This window comes from Ranitomeya imitator, chromosome 1, assembly GCF_032444005.1.
Source record: "Ranitomeya imitator isolate aRanImi1 chromosome 1, aRanImi1.pri, whole genome shotgun sequence".
NCBI classification, from domain to species: domain Eukaryota; kingdom Metazoa; phylum Chordata; class Amphibia; order Anura; family Dendrobatidae; genus Ranitomeya; species Ranitomeya imitator.
Genome location: NC_091282.1, coordinates 337610955 through 337630591, shown reverse-complemented (window position 1 = coordinate 337630591; position 19637 = coordinate 337610955). Strand labels below are relative to the sequence as shown.

Here is a 19637-nt window from a genome sequence, read left to right as displayed (position 1 = left end):
GGGGCTGGGGTGGAGCCTGGGCGGAGTTTCAAGGGGGCCCCGAAAATTTTGCCAGTATGGGGCCCCGAAATTTCTAGTGGCAGCCCTGTGTGTGATGCATCAGCACTAGTGATGAGCAGGTATACTCGTTGCTTGGGTTTCTCAGAGTATTTTTGAGTGCTCAGAGATTTAGTTTTTGTCGACGCAGCTGCATGATTTGTGGCTGCTAGAGAGCTTGATTAGATGTGGAGATTCCCTAGCAATCAGGCAACCCCCACATGTATTCAGGATGTCAAGAAGCCATAAATCATGCAGCTGCGTCAACAAAAACTAAATCTCCGAGCACTCGCAAATACTCGGAGACTACCCCAGCATGCTTGGAGAAACCCGAGCAACGAGTATACTCGCTAATCACTAATCAGTACTAAATAGTCTAACTTGGTGAAGTGAGCAAAATATAGGCAGAAATTAAATGTATGGGATCAAATAAAGTTGGTATGTGTATATGTATTCACCCCTTTTGCAATGAAGCCCCTAAACATTTGTGATGTAAGCAATTACCTTCATAAGTCACATGCTTAGTCAAAAGAAGTCAACCTGTATACAATCTAAGTGTCACATGGTTTGTCAGTATATACACACCTTTTCTGAAAGGCCACAACACCAGTAAGCAAGTGGCACCACTAACCAAATGCCTCCATAAAGATCAAGGAGCTCTCCAAACAAGTTAGGGACAAAGTATACAAGTCAGGGTTTAGGTCATAAAAAAAATAAAATAAAAATATCCCAATCTATGATGATCTCCCGAAGCACCATGAAATCCATTAAATAGAAAGAACTCTGTACCACAACAAACTTGCCACGAGGGTCGCACACAAACTCTCAGCCTGGCAAGAAATGCATTAATCAGAGAGGTAGCACAGAGACCAAAAGGTAACCCTGAAGGAGCTGCAGAGTTCCCAAGCAGAGACTGGAGCATATGTCCATATGACCACAATAAGCCATACACTCCATAGAGGTGGCCTTTATGGAAGAGTGGGCAGGAAAAAAGCCTTAATTTACACAAATTGTAAGGTTCAGTTTTAGTTTGCCAAAAGACATGTGGGGGACTCCCCAAATGTATGGAGGAAGGAGCTGTGGTCAGATCAGACCAAAATTGAACTTTTTGGACACGAAGTTAAACGGTATGTCTGGCACCAAACCAATATGGCTCATTACCTCACAGTGAAACATGGTGGTGACAGTATCATGCTGTAAAGATGTTTTTCGGAAGCAAGGACAGGGAAAATAGAGTTGAGGGGAAGATGGATAGTGCAAATTACAGGGATTTGTGTAAAACCTGTTTCAGTCTGTGATTTGAGATTGGGACGAGAGTTCACCTTCCAACAAAACAATGACCCAAAGCATACTGCTGAAGCAACACTCGAGTGGTTTAAGGGGAAACGTGTAAATGAATTTGAGTGGCCTAGTCAAAGCCCAGACTTTGACAACAGATTCTCCATTGGATTAGACTTGAAGATTGCTGCTCACCAGAGGAAACCATCTAATGTGAAGGAGCTGTAGCAGTTTTGCCTTAAGGAATGGGCAAAAGTCTCAGAGGCAAGATGCAGAAAGCTCAGAGACTTATCCAAAGCGACTTGCAGCTGTAATTGCCACAAAATTAGGTTTACCAAAGTACTGACTTCAGAGAGGTGAATAGTTATGCACACTGAAGTTTACAGTTGTTTTGTCCTATTTGTTTGCTTCACAATAAAAAACTAAATAAAAACATTCACAGTTGTAGGCATGTTCTTTACATGAACTGATGCAAACCTTCACGAATTAGTGAAATTACAGGTTGGGAGATAGAACACGAAAATTGCAGGGAGGGTGGAGGATGTGGTGAATACTTTCGCAAGCCACTGTATTATCTAATTCACAAAGTAACATTCAGAATTTTTGTGCCTTTAGCAATACTGGTGCACTTGTGTAACAAAATTATACTGTACGAACATATGTAGGGGCAGCATACAGGAGGAAATGAATCACATACGCATTCACTGACAAAGGTGGACCAATATGATAAAATATTACTTTTATTATTCTAAAATAAAACTATTGACAAATCTACCATGCTGTTGTCTATCAACTACAACCCTAATCTTATTTGCAGGATTGTGATGTGGATACTAGATAACTACCCTTAAGGTACCGTCACACTAAGCGACGCTGCAGCGATACTGACAACGATGTCGATCGCTGCAGCGTCGCTCTTTGGTCGCTGGAGAACTGTCACACAGACAGCTCTCCAGCGACCAACGATGCCGGTAACCAGGGCAAACATCGGGTTACTAAGCGCAGGGCCGCGCTTAGTAACCCGATGTTTACCCTTGTTACCAGTGAAGACATCGCTGAATCGGCGTCATACACACCGATTCAGCGATGTCTGCAGGGAGTCCAGCGACGAAACAAAGTGCTGGACTTTCTGCAGCGACCAACGATGGCACAGCAGGGGCCTGATCGTTGCTGCCTGTCAAACTGAACGATATCGCTAGCCAGGACGCTGCAACGTCACGGATCGCTAGCGATATCGTTCAGTGTGAAGGTACCTTTATGTGGATGATTGCTCAGGCTATTGATCCATGGACTTAACCCTCCTATAGGTATTTGCATATGATTCATTTAGATAACCTTTTTATACTACTAGGGTCTAAATATTATTCTTTTTATGGGATAAGTTGTAATAATGTTTTTTTTTTTTTGTTAAGTCATTCAACAATCTATTTTTAAAGCTTAGTCTGTGTACCATAACAAAATGTAACATAAAAATGGTAGACTTCTATTCGATTTGTAACAGAGAATCATAGAATATTAGAGTTGGAAGGGACCTCAAGGGTCATCATGTCCAACCCCCTGCTCATTGCAGTCAAGGATTCATTAAACCATCTCTGACATATGTCTGTTCAGCCTCTGTTTGAAGGAGAAAGCCCACAAAAAATTGTTCTAAAATTAGGCAAGACAGTCAAAATATATTAAAATCATTACAATTTTTATTACTACATGATAAAGTGTAACACCATAAAAAAAAGAAAAAAAGATAGGAAAAAATAAATACATACAAAAGAGGGGGAGACTGGTGTGTGTGGAGATCAGACTGAACTAAAACAATCCATCTTGTCTTCTTCCTGAGAAATCTGGCTTACAACAAGATACATTTCTGCTGACTTGACATTTCCTTTTATGGAAGTAATCATGTGTGCATTCCTTCTTTCAATAGCAGCCTTTATTCACCTTCTAGATGATGTAACTTTCTACTGATAAAGACTGGTATAGATTGTTTATGTAAGAGATAGTGAAATATGAGCGCTTGTGCGCATGTCTGTAAAAGTATAATTCTTTTCTATATAAAGGGAGGGCAAAGCCCAGAGAGGGAGATGTGCTCCTGGGCTTCCCCTGTATATGATCACACAATACCTTGTTTGCGTGTCATTTACTCTGGATCCCTACCTCTAGTAAGCCAGGGACTGAGAAGGACTTAACATTTCTTTGGCGCACCGAACGGGGACCCGAGATGAGAGTATTTGCTCGAGATTCACCTGCGGATACGGACAATGGAGATCTGGGATAATGGACGGCAAATGAACTGAAAAACCTGGCCAGGTAAGAGACATTATTAGTTCTCTTTTATCTGCCTTGTATTATCCGAAAGATCTCTATGAGCCGTGTCACGCTGGGTTAGTCTAGTAGTGAGTAGATACCTATAAAACTCGGGTTACTATATTGTATAGATTTATGAGTCCTGTCCCTGGCAGTGTGTGAACAGAGTGAAGGTTGTGGTATGTTGTGAAAGAAGAGCAAAAGTGCGTAGAAAAATAAGCCGAAATAGTTGGGGTATAAGCCTTATACACGGAAGTCAGCCTAACTGGGTCATGTGGTTGCGTCCTTTCGGGGAGACCTCCGCCCATGCTTGACTCTCATTTAAGTGCTTAACCTCCTTCATTTCTGGATAAGGTTTGATAGAATGAGCCCAGGACGCGGGTCCATGAGCCTGGGACAAGTATGCTAACTGACACAGAAAGTTTTGTGATCTGTATGGTGTTGCTGGGTCTGTTTGCGTGCATAATAGCACTTAAGTACATTCTGCACATTAGAAAGAATGGAGCAGATCAGCCCTTCAATATTTTAGCTCCCTAGGAGAGAAGGCAACGAGACATCACCTAGGATAAGTGATTGTCCAAACGTCACCTGGGGTAGAAATAGCTAATATTGAAAAAAAAAGAAAAATGGGAAATAAACAGACAAAAACCGTCTTAGGACAAGTGGAAGCAGCAGATATCATACAGGAAAGATGTGGGAAGACAGTCAGAAGTCAGATTAGAAGGGTAAGAGAAAAATTGGGAATTTCAGAAGCACTTATGTTTAGCACTGAATGGGAAAGACTGAGTAAAGAACGAGGTGGAATTATCAAAGACAATGGGTGGGAAGAAATCATACACTGTATGATAGAGGTCTCAAAAACAGCTAAAGAGGAGAATTGGAAGTATGATCCAGACACTTCCAAATGGATTATGGGGAAGGGAAAAAGTTGTGACATAATCCCACCACCTTACCTAGATCCAAAAGCCCAATCATTTGTACCATCTGGAGGAGCAGAAGGAGGAAAACAATTTCCAGCCTTGTATCCCAATCTTGGTGGGGTAGGAGGATGGGTATGTTCACACTGTGGACAACAAAATCCAGATTGGAGAAATGATTGCCTAGTCTGTGGTACACCTAGACATGGCGCTGTACTTGCCCCTGTTAGGGTAGTACCAAGACCCTTTAGGGAACCTGGTGCTGACGGGGTAATGGGAACTAGATATCACCAGACCCGACAGTATTTTCCTTGGTCCCCTGCTGAAGGTATGTCCCTCCTGCATAATGCGCCTGATCCCACTCAATATCCCATCCGATTTGCACAATACATACAACAAATCATGCAGACTCATGCTGGGGTCTGGGCGGACGGGGAAGAATTATGTAGAATGAAAATGTCCCCCGGACTTTTTCAGGAATTATTGACACACCTACAGCCCAATAGACCAGTGGCAGAAGGGGGTGCCTTACAGACAGAAGCATCAGGTACCCAGTTCACAGAGGCATTAATAATTTTCATGAGAGAAAAACAGAGGGAAAGGGGATCTACGGGTGTGATTATGCAGAAATTTGGGCAAAGTATTGAAGAATATAGTCAAGAATTAGAAAATAGCTTTAGGGATGAAGGATTGGATTTGACTGATGCTTCAGTAAGGAGACTTTTTACAAAACAATTAATAGAGGGGCTAGATCCGAAAATCAGAGAAAAATTTAAATCCTCTACTCCAGATTGGAGAACAATTGAACAACCAAATATTGTGAAACAACGATGTTTAGGAATAGTCATGGATATGAGAGAGAATCGTAAGCCTGTTAGAATAGCACAAGCTAATACAGGAGGAAGAGTGAGACACAACTTTCCTTGCCACTACTGTAAAAAGCCAGGTCATTTCCAAAGAGAGTGCAGGAAGAAGTTGGCAGATATAAAGTCAGGCAAATTTGTTCCCAGAAATAACCCTCCCCAAACGGACAACCAGCAGAAATCTACCATCATAGATGGTCCCATACCAGATTCAGATTGACTCGATGTGTTACAAACTTCCCTACCAGCTAGAAGACCTATGATACAGGTGAATGTGGGGGGGAGAGAGATTCCATTTTTGATAGATACAGGTGCAACTTCCTCAATTTTGAATCAAGATTTTCTTCCGAATCCGGAAGATATTTCAGAACAAACAACTTTTGCTGAGGGTTATGATGGGGTAATTCGAACACTGCCATATACTGTGCCCCTAGAGGTCTCATTAGGACCTAAATGTTTTGCATCCAGATTTTTGTATGCCAGAGGTGCCCCAACATGTTTGTTAGGAACTGATGTCCTAAAGAAATTAGAAGCTAACATCAATTTTAGGGAAGATGGCACAGTTATACTGACTATCCCTGATGATGCAGAAACATTAGAACAATATGTTAGAATTCAGGCTTTTGAGGATTATGCTGAAGAAAAAGAGTACACCACAGATCTAGACCTCTCAATGGTCCCAGAAACACTGTGGGCACAGGGTGACACCGATGTGGGACTATTGCATATCTCTCCTGTAAAACTATCTGTGCAACCAGGAACTGTTCTCCCACAGCTCAGACAATACCCTGTGAGTGCCCAGCAGGAACTAGCGATTACAAAACAGATAGAGGGATATAGAGAGAAAGGAGTTTTGGTAGAGATACAATCACCTGCTAACACTCCTCTGTATCCAGTCAAAAAGAGAACTCTTGATAAGAGTTCTATGCCCAAATATCGTATGGTACATGATCTAAGAGAAATAAACAAAGTTCTAGATCCAATCACCCCAGTTGTACCCAATCCTCATACGTTACTATCACAGATACCAGCCAGTTCTCAAGTATTTACTGTAATAGATCTTTCAAATGCATTTTTCTCGGTTCCTTTACACCAAGATAGTTGGCATTTGTTTGCATTTACATTTAAGGGCAAACAGTTGGCGTGGACACGCCTTCCACAGGGAATGATACACTCCCCTACTCTTTATTCAAATGCCCTACAAACAGTCCTTCAGAGGTTTGAACCCGAACCACAGGTAGTAATTTTGCAGTATGTGGATGACCTACTACTTTGCTGCCCAGATCTAGAAACTGCAGAAAGGTCCACTGTGAGTTTACTATGTTTTTTAGAAAAAGAAGGGTGTAAAGTGAATAGACAAAAGCTACAAGTTTGTCAGACCAAAGTGGTCTTTCTAGGTCATTGCATTTCTCAAGGTAAAAAGCATCTTACACCTCAAAGAACTGAAGCAATAAGACAGATGAATGAGCCTAGAAATCATAAACAGCTACGAGCATTTTTAGGAATAGTGTCTCATTGTAGACAATGGATTATACATGCAAGTCAACTAATGCAACCACTGTATGACTGTGTAAAAAGTGAACCTTATTTGTTGACAAAAGAAGGTCAGATTTCGTTCCAACAATTAAAAGATGCCCTTGTTTCAGCTCCAGCGTTAGGGCTACCAGACTACACCAAACCGTTTCAGCTTATGGCTGCAGAAGTTGATTCCCATGCTACAGGAGTTCTTACCCAGAAGCATGCAGGGAAACAAAGACCAATTGCATATCTTTCAGCAAGGTTAGATCCCGTAGCTAGAGCAGCGCCAACCTGTGTACGTGTAGTTGTTGCTGTCTCACTATTGTTGGACAAAGCATCAGAAATTGTCCTAGAGTATCCACTCACAGTTCAAACTACACATGATGTTTATGGGATATTAAACCAGGTCCAACCAAAACACATTTCCATGGCCAGACATTTGCGGCTACAGTGTTCTTTGTTGCTCCCCTCTACTATCACATTTGCTAGGCTTCAGACTCTCAATATAGCTACACTGCTACCTCTCGAGTCTGAAGGGGGGAATAAGGACACTGATCCACACGCAAATTTTTTCCCTACAGACACACATGATTGTATAGAGCTCATTTTACAAGAAACGGTAGGCTTACCCAATGTATCCGAAACACCACTTCAAAATCCAGATTTAGAGCTGTTTATAGATGGTAGTAGGTTTGCAGATGACACAGGTAACTTCCATACAGGGTATGCAGTTGTGTCAGAATCTGAAACTCTCAAAGCAGAACCACTTCCACCGAAACAGTCTGCACAAGAAGCAGAACTAACAGCATTGATTGAAGCTCTTAAAATAGCTGAGAACCAGACAGCTAATATATACACTGATTCTAGGTATGCACATGGTATTGTGTTTGATTTTGGAGTAATCTGGAGAGCTAGAGGTTACATGACAGCGTCAGGACAACCTGTAAAACATGCTTCTCTGATCAAACAGATCTTAGAGGCTGCACAAGAAACAAAAGAAGTAGCAGTAATCAAGGTAGCTGCACATGTGAGACTCGACACTAGGGAATCTAGGGGAAATGATAGGGCTGATAAAGCAGCCAAAGCAGCAGCTGTCAAACCCTTACAACAGGTTCATACTGTAAACCCCACAGAAAATACTGAAGATAGACTGAGACAAGCACAGGAAGATGCAGGAGAAGAGGAGAGGGACAGGTGGAAAAAGGAAGGGGCAGAAGAACAAGCGGGAATTTGGAAGAAAGATGGACTAATATGTCTACCTAGAGCCTGGTATCCGATTGTAGTTGGTGGACTGCACCACCCTACTCATGTGTCTGCAAATGCAATGACACTACTGGCAAAGCAAGTCTGGTTGGCTCCAGGTTTTGGCAACTATGCAAGAGACTATTGTGCTGCATGCGCTATATGCCTGACACATAATCCCGGACAGACAGCAAAGACCCCTATGAAGCACCACGTCCGACCTCTCTACCCGTTTCAGCGATTACAAATAGACTTTATCCAGCTGCCAAAAAGTAATGGGTATGAGTATGTGTTGGTATGTGTGGACATGTTCTCGGGGTGGCCAGAGGCCTATCCAGTTCGGAAGGCTTCAGCTAAAAACACTGCTGTAAAGCTAGTTGCCGAACTGATACCCCGTTACGGTCTCCCTGAAGTGATCGAGTCAGATAGGGGTACTCATTTTACTGGAGAAATATTTCAAAATGTACTGAAAATGTTGGGTGTTGAAAGTCAGTTACACACTCCGTATCATCCTCAAAGTTCTGGTAAGGTAGAACGCATGAATGGAACTTTAAAATTAAAAATACAGAAAGCCATGGCTGAAACAGGAAAGCCTTGGACAGAATGCCTTTCACTGGCCCTTTACTCAATACGCAATACCCCAAGGGGTAAGACTAAACTGTCTCCATATGAAATTTTGTTTGGCAGGACTGCCAATTTAGGATGTTATTTTCCACAGCAACTTGTGTTAAATATTGAGTCATTGACTTCTTATGTGCAAAATCTTCAGAAACAATTAACTAAGGTGCATGCACAAGTTTTTGCTTCCCTTCCAGATCCTGACAACACAGAAGGAAGTCACAAGTTGGAACCAGGTGATCAAGTCTATGTAAAAAGACACACCAGAAAGGCTCTAGAACCAAGGTTTGACGGACCCTTCCAAGTCCTGTTGACAACACCTACATCAGTCAAGCTTGAAGGAAAGGCATCATGGATACATGCAAGCCATTGCAAGAAAAGCAGTATAAACTCATGATATTGATGTTAATAATGATAACCTCAACGGAGGCGTGGGATAGACTGAATTCTCTAGCCCCTTTGAACAATAGATTCGTACAACATCATAGAAAATTAGTGCATGACTTGTTAAACAATACACAAACCCTGACAGATTGTTGGATCTGTACCCATTCGCCGGTATCAGCCACAAGTATACCTTTTCTAGCAGTTCCCGTATTAGCAGAAGAAATATTCGCTTGGCCTAATTGTTCAGACAACCTGGCCAACAACCAAATTGGTAATGCTAGGCTATGGAATACTACAATCGCCATACCAATTGTGGGATGGGTAGAATTTCCTTGGTGGCAGGGTAATCTCTCAGGGAGTAACACACATCTACAATATTTAGCATTTAGGGGAGGAAAATGGGTACCTAGAAATAAGACTGGATTAACTAATTTAGGACAGGTCCCCACAGAAAATCTACAGCTTAGTTTCAGTACAACCGTCCCCCCCTCTGATGCTTTCAAACCTGTAGTATTGGAAAGATACATACATAATAGAAAATGGAAACATTCTAAATTGTTCCCCCAAGGTGATGCAAACAGTTGTACAAGTAAGCTGGGGAACCTGGTTTGTAATAAATCCGATGAGTATATCAAAGGAATGCCTGTATGTGGGAATCCCGCAGTCGGGTACTGTAGCCCCTTGGGACAAAAACCCTCTTGGTGTATGCTTCAGAATGTATCTAGATTTGTGGACTTGGCTCACAGATTGGTATTGCAGCACTCAGCTCTATGGGATCTGCCTGAAGGTACATTTTGGATATGCGGAGAAGGAGCATATAAATGGCTTCCCGTAGGTATAAAGGGTACTTGTACATTAGGACGCCTAACCCCGGCTACATTCATAATTTCAAATAAACAAGTGAATATGCAAGCCGTGCCCAAGCACACACTGTATAAAAGAGCTGCAGATAACTCACCACGTCCCTCGGGGAGGCCACATATAGTACAAATGGGAATTCCTAACAAAATTGCTAGTACCATTTTTATTTATCCTATGTTAACACAGATGTGGGATAAATTAGTTAGAGCCACGGATTATCTAGATGATCAGATCTGGGATATATTGGACATATTAAATACTAGTATAGCTGTACAGAATCAGCTTATAATAGTCACTAACCAACATACCCTGGTATTGGATTACCTAACTGCCTCACAAGGGGGTATGTGTCAAATCATCGGACCCACCTGCTGTCATTATATAGACCCGAATAGTACTATGAGTATGACATTTAAATTAAAGGACGTACAACGACTCAGAGATCAGTATGACAAAGACAATGACCAGAATAAGGATAGCTGGTGGTCAGATACCTTTTCTTTTCTTAACCCAGCCAACTGGTTCAGAGGAATCGGTGGGTGGGTTGCTGGGATTATGCAGAGCATAATACATATAGTTATGATTATTGTAGTCATATACGTACTATTCCAGATTGTGCTCAAGAGTATCTCAGTATGCACAGATAAACTTTGTGTAATAGATGCAAGAGTATAAAGTTTTTTTTTTTTTCCTTCTTCTCTTATGTTATCCTTTGCTAATACTGATTATTGCGCTTATTTTGCTATCCCTTTGTAATATCTGTACTTATTGCAAAACAAAGAAAAGGTTGCGAGAGTTAAACGGAAGAATTAATACTAGATTTGATTCTCTTATTGAATACAAGCATGTACATGTGTAATACCAAATAAAGGCTTTGTCTTTGGCCCTGTGGTAATAAAATAAATAAAAGAAAATGTCAAAGGGGGGAATTGTGGAGATCAGACTGAACTAAAACAATCCATCTTGTCTTCTTCCTGAGAAATCTGGCTTACAACAAGATACATTTCTGCTGACTTGACATTTCCTTTTATGGAAGTAATCATGTGTGCATTCCTTCTTTCAATAGCAGCCTTTATTCACCTTCTAGATGATGTAACTTTCTACTGATAAAGACTGGTATAGATTGTTTATGTAAGAGATAGTGAAATATGAGCGCTTGTGCGCATGTCTGTAAAAGTATAATTCTTTTCTATATAAAGGGAGGGCAAAGCCCAGAGAGGGAGATGTGCTCCTGGGCTTCCCCTGTATATGATCACACAATACCTTGTTTGCGTGTCATTTACTCTGGATCCCTACCTCTAGTAAGCCAGGGACTGAGAAGGACTTAACATGTGCAAAATAATTAAACAATCAATTCATCATATTATATCATTTATTTAATTGATGCAATGTAAAACTTCAGGTATAAATCAATATAAGTTAGAGCAGAACCACTGCATATACATTAGGGCATATTGGAATCATTAGAAAAGTGCTGCGTGCAAGATATAATGTCAATACATAATCTGATAAAATGGAAAAAAATAATTTTTATATAAATCAATTTATATTAAACAACTGATCAGATATTAGCCAGATATCATAAATTCGTAGCCATGAGTCTGACCAGACGTGTCTGACCATCTTAGAAATTGCATTTTTAAATTGCAGTTTTTTAATTGCTATGAATTAGACTAGAATTGGACTGGAATTGACTGGAAGGTAAAGGAATAGAAAACCACTATAATGTTTCGTTTTCTTTTAACATTCACCCCCATACTACTTTATTTCTTCCTATCTCCTGTAATCCCTCCACCCAGTAAGGAACTAGTCATTTCTTCCTCAATCCTCCCCAGTCACCTCACCTCCTCCACAGAACTGTTCCTCCACATACAATCCTTTTTCTCCAGACACACACGGCCACATCATGACCTATCCAGCTCACACCTTCTAACGCTCAGTCTGCTGCTCCTCATTGCTGGCGACATATCCCCAAATCCTGGCCCTCCTCATCACATTCCCACACTCATTTCTAATCCCCTGCCACGATCCTCTACACGTCTTCACAACCATAGTAACCTCATACCCATTCATCCTGCCCCCACTCCCCCAATTTTCCTATCTGGAGCACTATGGAACGCACGCTCTGTCTGCAATAAACTTTCATTTATCCATGACCTCTTTATCAATAACAAACTCTCCTTCCTCGGCATCACTGAAACCTGGCTCACCCCTTCTGACATAGCCTCCCCTGCTGCACTCTCTTACGGTGGCTTCCACCTTTCTCACACACCCCGCCCCAGCAGCAAGCATGGCGGAGGAGTTGGTTTTCTCCTGTCAGATAACTGCTCCTTCACCCCAATCCCACTGCCACCCTCTGTTACCCTCCCTTCCTTTGAGGTGCACTCCGTACGCATCTACTCACCCTCCAACTGGCTGTCATCTACCGTCCCCCAGGGCCAGCCACCACCTGGCTACTCCATTTCCTCGCCGCTGACATCCCCACTATCATCATGGGCGACTTCAACATCCCCATTGACACTTCCCTCTCAGCTGCCTCTAAACTTCTATCTCTCACTTCCTCCTTTGGCCTCACTCAATGGTCTTCTACAGCCACCCACAAAGATGGTCACACACTGGACCTCATCTTCACCCGCCTCTGCTCCCTATCTAACCTCTCAAACTCACCTCTTCCTCTTTCTGACCACAACCTACTCACATTCTCTTCCCTTTCCATTCCTTGTCTACAACCCCCACCCCACAAACTCTCACATCCTCGCAGAAATCTTAAACACCTTGATCTTCACTCACTCTCTGAATCCCTCCTCCCTCTCACAGACATAAGCTCCCTACACAATGCGGATGATGCTGCCGCTCTATATAACACCACAATAGCTGCAGCTTTGGAATCTCTTGCCCCTCTCACACATACCAAAGCTCGCAAAATCAACAGACAACCCTGGCACACCAGCATGACCAAAGAACTGAGGCGAGCTTCCAGAGCTGCTGAGCGCAGATGGAAAAGATCCCACTCCAACGAGCACTTCATTGCATTCAAACAGTCCCTCACTACTTTCAAGACCACACTCGCCACAGCCAAACAAACCTACTTCTCATCTCTCATATCCTCCGTCTCACAACCCCAAACAGATATTCAACACCTTCAACTCTCTCCTCCGTCCCCCAGCACCTCCTCCCTCCCCACTCATCTCAGCAGAAGACTTTGCCTCATTTTTCAAGCAGAAAATTGAGAACATCAGAGACAGTTTTAGTAAACAACCCCCAGAACCCTTCCTCCCAACCACCCAGCCCGCCACCTCCAAAACCAACTTCTCCACCATTACAGAAGACGGACTCTCCACTCTACTCTCAAGATCGCATCTCACCACCTGTGCACTTGACCCACTCCCATCCCACTTCATCCCAAACCTCACCACAGTCTTCATCCCAACCCTAACCCATCTCTTCAACCTATCACTAACAACTGGCATTTTCCCCTCAAGCTTTAAACATACCTCAATCACACCTATCCTCAAAAAGCCCTCTCTTGACCCATCCTCTGTATCTAGCTATCGCCCTATATCACTTCTCCCCTTTGCCTCAAAACTACTGGAACAACATGTCCATCTTGAACTGTCCTCCCATCTATCTTCCTGCTCCTTCTTCGACCGCTTTCAATCAGGCTTCCGATCACACCACTCCACTGAAACTGCCCTAACTAAGGTCACCAATGACCTATTAACCGCCAAGAGCAAGCGACACTACTCTATTCTCCTCCTCCTGGACCTGTCCTCTGCCTTTGACACAGTGGACCATTCCCTGCTGCTGCAGACCCTCTCATCCCTTGGAATCACAGACTTGGCCCTATCCTGGATCTCGTCATACCTAACTGACCGTACATTCAGCGTCTCCCACTCACACACCACCTCCTCACCTCGCCCCCTATCTGTCGGAGTCCCGCAAGGTTCAGTACTAGGACCCCTGCTCTTCTCCATTTACACCTTTGCCCTGGGACAGCTCATAGAATTTCACGGCTTTCAGTATCATCTCTATGCTGACGACACACAGATCTACATCTCCGGACCAGATATTACCACCCTACTAACCAGAATCCCTCAATGTCTGTCTGCTATTTCATTCTTCTTCTCCACTAGATTTCTAAAACTTAACATGGACAAAACAGAATTCATCATCTTTCCCCCATCTCACACGACCTCCCCAACGAACCTATCCATTACAGTAAACGGCTGCCCACTCTCCCCAGTCCCACAAGCCCGCTGTCTTGGGGTAATCCTTGACACTGATCTCTCTTTTAAACCACATATCCAAACCCTTTCCACTTCCTGTCGCCTCCAACTCAAAAATATTTCACGGATCCGCACATTCCTAAACCAAGCATCCGCAAAGACCCTAGTCCATGCCCTCATCATCTCCCGCCTTGACTACTGTAACCTCCTGCTCTGTGGCCTCCCCTCTAACACTCTTGCACCCCTCCAATCTATTCTAAACTCTGCTGCCCGACTAATCCACCTGTCCCCCCGCTATTCCCCGGCCTCTCCCCTCTATCAATCCCTGCACTGGCTCCCCATCACCCAGAGACTCCAGTACAAAAGCCTAACCATGACATACAAAGCCATCCACAACCTGTCTCCTCCATACATCTGCGACCTAGTCTCCCGGTACTCTCCTGCACGCAACCTCCGATCCTCACAAGATCTCCTTCTCTACTCCCCTATTATCTCCTCTTCCCACAATCGCATACAAGATTTCTCTCGTGCATCCCCCCTACTCTGGAATTCTCTACCACAACATATCAGACTCTCGCCTACCATCGAAACATTCAAAAAGAACCTGAAGACCCACCTCTTCCGACAAGCCTACAACCTGCAGTAACCACCGATCGCCTACTGTATTCTCACCCATCCCTTGTAGATTGTGAGCCTTCGCGGGCAGGGTCCTCTCTCCTCCTGTACCAGTTGTGACTTGTATTGTTCAAGATTATTGTACTTGTTTATTATGTATACCCCTCCTCACATGTAAAGCGCCATGGAATAAATGGCGCTATAATAATAAATAAATAAATATTGCACATAGCCATATTGCATGATGCCAAAATACAAAAGTAGCAAACTTAATCACATGATGTGAGAATAATAAATTAAGGTGAAAGACCACAATCAGAAGATGCAGTGGATACTATTAAACCTGTATATTGGGCGTGATGGAAGATGAATACTTACCAGCACCAATGGAGCACATCACGTCCCCCTCCACAAACTCCAACGCGCGTTTCGCACCAATCAGTCACAATTTTTTGTGGGCTTTCAGTTTGGTATGTTCATAGGTATTCCCTTAGTAGTTTTTATACTTTTGGTATTTCCTCTATTTAGGTTTATATACCCGTCTGTTTGAAGGAGAACTCACCACCTCTTGCGGCAGCCTCTTCCACTCATTGATCACCCTCACTGTCAAAAAAGTATTTTCTAATATCTAATCTGTATCTTCTCCCTTTCAGTTTCATCCCATTGCTGCTTGTGTTTCCATGTGCAAATTAAAATAAGGATGATCCCTCTACACTGCGACATCCCTTCAGGCATTTTTAGGAGACTATTAAGTCTTCTCTTAGCCTTCTTTTTTGCAAGCTAAACATTCCCAGATCCTTGAACCATTACTTTGCAGTCCGATCACCATTCTGGTTAGTCTTCTCTGAACTTGCTCCAGTTTTTCAATGTCTTTGTTAAAATGTGGTGCCCATAATTGGACACTATTCCAGATGTGGCCTGACCAAGGAGTAGAGAGGGATAATTACTTCACGAGATCTAGACTATGCTTCTCTTAATACCTCATACACACTAGAACTGTTTGCTTTTTTGCTGCTGCATCACACTGTTGACTCATGTGCAATCTGTGATCTATTATACCTAAGTATTTATTCGGACTCCCATGACAGCACTACGAGAGAGGGGATCCGCCCTTAAGGAACAGGAAACCTACAGATACAAAAGGGCGGCACCTCTCCCATGCATCAGTTGGTTTCCTGTTCCTGAAGGGACTGGATCCTACGGAAGATACTAGGATTCCAGGCCGGCCGGGCCGAATTAGGTAGCGAGAGGGTCTGCTACCTCGGCCGGTGCGGGGTACCTGAAGGAGACACGGTGGCTCTGGGGGGCTGCACGGCAGTGTCTCATCAGCGTGGAGCGGTCGCCAGGGGGTGTCCGATCTCCGAAGCCGGCGCTTGGTGAGTGTACTGTTTCCCTCCCTTGAGCGGCTTAGGGGAGGCTCTGAGGGGTCGGCGACATTGAGGGGGCGCCACCCGGAGTCTCGTGGCAAGTCTCGGCGTCCCACGTTGTTCACAGCGCTAACAGGAAGCGCTGTGGGCCGGGGGTGACGTCGGAAGGCGGAGCCAGCTGTGACTTCCGGGTCACGGAGCTTCTGCGCATGCGCAGGAGCTCCAAGATGGCGGCGCCCACCGGAAAATGTGCGCTTATCACCCTCAGGTGTCGGCTGATCCCCTGCAGCTGCATGGGGGGAAGGGGAGCAACTGGAAGCGCGGTGCAATTACGCTGGCCGAAGGAGGGGCTATATATCGGCTCCAGGTGCGCGTTCCTTGCTCCTGGTCTCCAAACTGCTTCAGATGGAGTCTGATCAGGATCAGCAGCCTCTGCTGCTGGATGAAGAACCCCAGAAGCTTATGGAGAAGGAACGTGAGAAAAGGAGCGATGGATCTGGCCGCAGAAGCTCCTCCAGACAGGGGTCTGGAGCATCAGCCAAAAAAGATCCCCCTCGTGCTTCGGTATCTCTATGGGTGTGGGCAGCCTCTGGTAAGTGATCTTCGAGAAAGTTCACTTAGTGACTAGTTTCCCCTCATATGTTTTATGCAGGGAAAGAAAAGCGTCAGTAAGGCGAAGCATAGGGAGTGTGCCATCTGCGGGGTCCCCTTGCCTGACTCACACCCTAAAAAACTATGTGACCCCTGTATCCAGCAGACGCTGAGGTCCTGGAAAGTAGGGAGGGGATATAGCATGTAGATCTTACACTCTAGTCTACCTTACTTATCCCTGTAGGTGGCAGAAGAATCCTCTTCTATGGTGGCCAGTCTGAAGGAAATGGTTAGAAGGGAGGTCAAGCAATCCATTAAGGATCTTTCACAGTCAGGCTCTAAGCAGAGAACTCAGTGGGCATCTGATTCATCTGTGGATAAAGACAAGAGTGAAGAATCGGATGATTCAGCAGCATCATCTTCCTCGTCGGGGGAAGACACTGCCCGGTTTTGTTTACCCATAGAGAGGATAGACAAATTAATAAAAGCGGTCAGAGGCACAATGGGTATAACAGAACCCAAGCCTCAGCTATCTAAGGAACAAATGATGTTCAGCGGCCTAGAACAGAGGAAGCGCAGAGTCTTTCCCCTGAATGAAAAGATACAGGAACTTATCAACAGGGAGTGGAGAAAACCGGAGAGGAAAGGCTCCTTACCACCTGCGCAGAAGCGTCGGTATCCCTTTGATGACCCAGCAGTGGGTAATTGGGAAAAGGCCCCAAAGCTGGACGCGGCAATTGCCAAGGTGGCAAAGCGATCCTCTCTCCCGTTTGAGGATATGGGTACGCTTAAAGACCCCCTGGATAGGAAAGTGGATACCTTCCTAAAAGGAACCTGGGAGATGGCAGCCGGCTCCTTAAAACCTGCGGTGGCGTCAACCTGCACGGCAAGGTCAATAATGGTCTGGCTGGACCAGTTAGAAACCCAATTAAAACAGGGGGCCTCTAGAGATTCCATACTTGCAGCGTTACCAGTAATCCAGGAGGGGGCAGCTTTTTTATCGGATGCCTCAATTGACTCTGTTAAATTGGCGGCTAGGGCAGCAGGTCTTTCTAATGCTGCGAGAAGAGCCCTATGGTTGAAATGCTGGCCGGGGGATATGCAGGCAAAAACAAAACTCTGCGCTATCCCTTGTAAGGGCGAGTATCTATTCGGACCTACCCTGGACGAACTCCTGGAGAAGGCAGGAGATGATAAGAAAAAATTTCCTAACCTTTTCAATCCATATCGTCGTCCCTTCAACAAAAGAAGGTTCAATCGGGGAGGAAGGCGGACCTTCTCACCGGGTAGGGATCGTTCCAGATGGGATGATAAGCGAAAAAGAGGCACAGGTCTCATGTTTCGCCGTAACCCGACGGAAAACAAAAAACAAGACCAATGACTGGCAATCCCGGTGGGAGGGAGACTGTCGCATTTCTCGGCAGAGTGGTCAAAAATCACTAACAGTGTTTGGATAAAAGACACTGTTTCCCATGGTCTCAGACTTGAGTTTGTCCATACCCCACGAGACAAATTCCAGTTAACACCCTGGCGCTCATCTCCCACTGAACAATTTGCCTTAGAAGAGGAAGTGAGGACTCTTTGCTCCAAAAATGTTTTGATTAAAGTGCCGTATTCTCAGGCAGGGAAAGGGTTCTACTCTCCCCTTTTCCTAATTCAAAAGCCGGATATGTCTTATAGGACCATTATAAACCTTAAGGGTCTCAATAAGTTTTTGGTGAAACATACCTTCAAAATGGAGTCCATCAATTCAACAATAAAAATGCTTTTCAACAATTGTTTTATGGTAGTAGTGGATTTGAAAGATGCCTACTATCATGTACCCATTCACGCTGATTTCCAACGATACCTAAGGGTAGCAGTACTAATTGGGGGTAGGATCAACATTTTCAGTTCAGGGCACTCCCCTTCGGGATAACTTCTGCTCCTAGAGTGTTCACTAAAATAATCGCTGAAGTCATGGCACACTTAAGAGAATCAAACGTCCTTATAATTCCTTACTTGGATGATTTCCTCATTGTAGGGAACTCGATAGATCACTGTCTGTCACAATGGGAGGTTACTAAAGCCAAGCTAGAACACCTGGGTTGGATCATAAACTTCGAAAAATCTAAGTTACAGCCCCTAAATATTCAAAAGTTCCTGGGTCTAATGTTGGATTCAGTGACACAACAGTGTCTCCTCCCCATAGAAAAAATAGATCTAATTCAAATTTATGTGTTAAATGCAATTAATACACCTTCCATGACACTTAGGCAAGCAATGTCCCTACTTGGGTCACTCACATCTTGCATTCCAGCAGTTAAGTGGGCTCAGTTCCACACCAGATCCTTACAAAGAGAAGTCTTGTTCCATGACAGAGCCTTGGGAGGCGCGTTAAATGGGAAAATAACGTTAGAGCCAACCACGCTAGATTCCCTTAGGTGGTGGTCAGATAAAAAGAATTTATCAGCAGGGGTCCCCTGGATAGTAAATGTGTCCCGGGTGATAACCACGGATGCCAGCTCTTCAGGGTGGGGAGCCTACATGGGGGACATGGTGGTCCAGGGACAATGGGAACCCTTCACAACATTCTCATCCAACCAGAGGGAGTTGTTGGCGGTTGAATTGGCTGTTAAAAAATTCCTCATATATCTGCAGGGCCAGCACGTCAGAATTCTGTCGGACAACAGAGTTGCAGTCGCTTACATAAACCGGCAAGGGGGAACTCGTTCCGAGACATTGATGCAAATCACGGATCGATTGTTCCAGATGGCAGAGCTCAATTTTCTATCTTTGACAGCTCTCCACATCAAAGGAAAGGAAAATGTGGCAGCA

General features: G+C 44.1%; 1 protein-coding gene and 1 long non-coding RNA gene across 2 annotated transcripts in view; one reads left to right on the top strand and one right to left on the bottom strand.

Moving 5' to 3' along the window:
- The window catches only part of ALKBH2 (alkB homolog 2, alpha-ketoglutarate dependent dioxygenase), a 58876-nt gene that overhangs the window by 4912 nt on the left and 34327 nt on the right, over window positions 1-19637 (bottom strand). The window lies entirely within an intron of this gene.
- On the top strand, window positions 3106-11281 carry LOC138671396 (uncharacterized). The gene is made up of 2 exons (XR_011319459.1): window positions 3106-3618; window positions 8971-11281. It is a non-coding gene; the product is annotated as an uncharacterized lncRNA (long non-coding RNA).